This window comes from Taudactylus pleione, unplaced genomic scaffold (assembly GCF_031769625.1).
Source record: "Taudactylus pleione unplaced genomic scaffold, aTauple2 ptg000082l, whole genome shotgun sequence".
In the NCBI taxonomy this organism is placed as follows: Eukaryota; Metazoa; Chordata; class Amphibia; order Anura; family Myobatrachidae; genus Taudactylus; species Taudactylus pleione.
This window is the reverse complement of record NW_028284484.1, coordinates 8,702,632-8,706,836: the sequence shown is the minus strand read 5'-3', so window position 1 is coordinate 8,706,836 and position 4,205 is coordinate 8,702,632. Positions and strand designations below refer to the sequence as shown.

The following is a 4,205-nucleotide window of genomic DNA, read 5'->3' as shown; positions in this document are numbered from 1 at the left end:
CCCTTATGCGGTGCCCCCAGTAATGCTTCTTATGCTGTGTCCCCAGTAATGCCCTTTAGGCAGTGCACCTTATGCTGTGCCTCCAGTAATGCCCCTTATTCTCTGCCCACAGTAATGCTTCTTATGCTGTGTCCCCAGTAATGCCCCTTATGCAGTGCCCCTTATGTTGTGCCTCCAGTAATGCCCCTTATGCTGTGCCCCCAGTATTGCCCCTTATGCTGTGCCCCCATGCTGTGTACCCAGTAATGCCCCTTATGCTGTGCCTCCAGTAATGCCCCTTATGCTGTTCCCCCAGTAATGCCTCTTATGCTGTGCCTTCAGTAATGCCCCTTATGCTGTGCCCCTTCCCGTGTTTAGTACTTACCTCTCTTCACGCTCCCACATAGTCGCTGGCTACCAGTGCCTGCCGCTGACTGGATCTAACTAGATCCAGCAGGCTAAATAACAGCGCAGCCGGGTGTATAATGACTCAATGTGCAGTGAGTGTAATAAAATGTTTTTAATCTAGACACAGTGTGACAAGAAATAGAATATAAGGTATAAAGTATAAAATAAAATAAAATAAAATGAAATCACATAATATCACATATTAAAATATTACATATTAAAATGCTAGTGGGTGTTACAGTCTCCGGTGTGCAAAGGGTAAATCCTTGATGGATCGCAAATATGTTAAGCACATCAACAGCTCGTCAGCTGGGGAGATGGTGTTTGTAGCAAATAAAGGGTTACAAGGAAGTTCTGAGTCCTTGTTTTGCAACTCCTGAATACAAAGTGTCAGATGGGTACAGGTGGATAGCGTTTTCCTACCTTGTTTCCAAACAGTTCTTCTGCTGTCTTAGGTAAATACTCACCACACTGTCGTGTGGCTGTAGTGCTGTGAATGCCGCCCGGTCTCCTGGCTTCACCTCCTGTCCTCCGCTAGCGTCTCTAGGATGTTCTGTCTTGCTTGGCGGGTGTTTTGCCGGCAGTGAGCGTGCACGCTGATCCTCGCCGGAAAGCTGGAGACGGGAGTCCGTGAACCAAGTTGAGAGGCGGGGCGTGGCCAACGCGTTTCACCCGCTTGTGTTAGTGCGGGCTTCGTCAGGGCTGTGTAGATGGTTGGTGGTGGGGGTAGCCTTTTATTCAGATGTGTAATTGACTGATCATTAAGTACTTAGATCTTCTTTAGGTAATTAGTTCTCCTACCAGATCCCAATTGTAGTGGCGTTCATTTATGGAATGACATGAGTTTCCTTACTACGTTGGTTGATAAAATCTTTGATGATTAGAGCTAAATTTTAGGCAAATACATACATAAAAGAGGTACATAAGTGAACATAATGTATTAATAAACGTCTGTAAGCCTAATATTCTGGACACATTGTAATTAGGCAGGTGACCTCTGTGTTAACTATCTACATGCATGGGTGAAGTAGATAAACGAAAGAATTCATTGGCATATTGATATTAGATATCTGAAAGAGAGTGATTCATTCTAGTTTCCTTATTCTGGAATTATTTAAAAATTAATAAAAAATAAATTAAAAAAAATGAATTAATAAAATTCCGATTGGAGAGTGTATATAGATACAGTATCTGGATTTGTCTGGATATTGTCGAGTTGGTCTTCATTCCTGGCTTCATACCCCATATTGTGGAGAAAGGGTACTGCATATTTTGATGCGTCTACATAACCAGATATTCATGAGTGGTCTCCCTCCTCATTACTAATCTGGCCCAACCCTGCTTAGCTTCCAAGTTCGGAAGTAGTTGGGCGTATCCAGGGTGGTATGTATGTAGGTATCATCTACAGTCCCAATCTTCCTCTTGGGGATTCAGTCCTTCAGGAATTCTGACAATTCGAAATCTATGTTAAGACCTCTTGGTGTAAGGGTTTTCATTTTATAAATTCAGCGGGTTTCTTCTTGGGACATTAGTTTCAAATAATTTCCACCTCTCCATGTAGTTTTCACTTTCTTAATTGCCGTGAAGGTAAGGACACTTGGATCTCCATTATGTATCTTGCCAAAGTGATCAGATACACTGTGTGAATCTAATTTATGTTTAATGTTTCTTATATGTTCACCTATTCGTAAGCTTAGTTTTCTAGCTGTTCGGCCCACATATTGTAGGCCGCAAGGACAGGAAATTAGGTATATTACGCCCTTTGTATCGCAAGTCATTGGGTCTTTGATTTTAAAGGTGTCTCCAGTTGAATTGGAGGTTATCTCCATTGTCGGGACAATACTTCTATGTTTTATTGTTTTGCATGCCATACATCTATTACAGTGATAAAATCCTGCATTTCTTTCTCCTAACCAGGTTCCTTCTTTAGGAGTTTTTTCTTTTTCTGGCGGAAAGTGATTCTTTACCAGTTCTTGTTTTATACTCTTTGCTTTTCTGTATGTAAACTGAGGTTTATTCGGAATTAATCCCTGTAGAGAGTCGTCTCTCATGAGTAAATGCCAATGTTTTTGAACAATTTTCTCTAAGAGTATATGTTGGTCGCTATATTGAGTAATGAATCTCGGACATAATGGTTCTTCAGTTTTCTTGTCCCTATATGTAAGGAGATTTATTCTGTCCGTGGTTCTTGCTGTTTTCAATGCTTTGTCAATGATTCCTGTGTTGTATTTTTGATCCATAAACTTGGTCTTCAAATTGAGGGCTTGTTCTTCAAAAGTTTTAATATTAGAACAATTTCGTCTCATTCTTTTGAATTGACCTCCCGGGATACTGTTAATCCAATTTTTGTGATGATTACTTGTGGGTGGTATAAACCGATGGCAGTCTACTGGTTTGATGTAGGTTTTTGTTTGAATCTTACCTGCTTCGATGTATATGGTCAGATCTAGAAAATTGATCGAGTGGAAGCTGGAAATTGCAGTGAATTCCAAGTTGTTGTCATTTGAATTGATAGTTTCCACAAATTGATTAAATGTGTCGGTTCCTCCTGTCCATATGATAATGACATCATCTATGTACCGCCTCCACATAGAAATGTGTTCTCTGTATTGGTTGTTATTCCAAATGTTTCGGTTTTCCCATTCTGCCATAAACAGGTTCGCGTAACTGGGGGCGAATTTAGTCCCCATTGCAGTCCCGCGAACCTGCCTATAGTGGGAGCTGCCGTACCAAAAATTGTTGTGTGTGAGAATGAAATCAATGCTTTTGAGTGTAAAGGTGATTAGTTCTCTTCTTAGCTTGTGGTCTGTTTCCATGATCGTTTCTACTCCTCTACATCCCTGTTGGTGATCAATACAGGTGTAGAGGGATTTGACATCCAGTGTTGCTAGGATGAATCCTTCTTCCCATTCAGTAGTATTTAGTAATTCCAAAACTTGTGTTGTATCTCTTAAATAACTGTTTTGTTTGATAACCAGTGGCTGTAAAATAATATCCACATATTCGGAAAGTTTGGTGGTGAGTGATCCTATCCCGGAAACTATTGGACGCCCTGGTGGATTATTGTAAGTTTTATGTATTTTAGGTAAAAAATAGAAGACTGGTAATATTGGGTGGTGTTGTGTAATGTAGTCATATTCAGCTGTGTTTAGTACTCCAGTGTCTCTACCTTCTTTCAGGAGGAGGTTCATTTCTTTCTTGTACTGTTCTGATGGGTCTTTTTTCAGAAGTTCGTATGTATCCTTGTCAGACAAAAGTCTTAATGCTTCTTCATTATAATATTCTTTGTCCATGATGACAACTCCTCCTCCTTTATCTGCTGGTTTTAATACAATTGTTTTGTTTTCTTTTAAGTTTTGTAGAGCTACTTTTTCTTTTTTGTTGTCATTCCATAAATGAACGCCACTACAATTGGGATCTGGTAGGAGGAGTAATTACCTAAAGAAGATCTAAGTACTTAATGATCAGTCAATTACACATCTGAATAAAAGGCTACCCCCACCACCAACCATCTACACAGCCCTGACGAAGCCCGCACTAACACAAGCGGGTGAAACGCGTTGGCCATGCCCCCCCCTCTCAACTTGGTTCACGGACTCCCATCTCCAGCTTTCCGGCGAGGATCAGCGTGCACGCTCACTGCCGGCAAAACACCCGCCAAGCAAAACAGAACATCCTAGAGACGCTAGCGGAGGACAGGAGGAGAAGCCAGGAGACCGGGAGGCATTCACAGCACTACAGCCACATGACAGTGTGGTGAGTATTTACCTAAGACAGCAGAAGAACTGTTTGGAAACAAGGTAGGAAAACGCTATCCA

At 41.2% G+C, this 4,205-nt stretch overlaps 1 pseudogene; it reads right to left on the bottom strand.

The window, feature by feature from the left end:
• Positions 1-1,665: 1,665 nt before the first annotated feature.
• Positions 1,666-1,784, bottom strand: LOC148532191 (5S ribosomal RNA; annotated as a pseudogene).
• Positions 1,785-4,205: the final 2,421 nt, after the last annotated feature.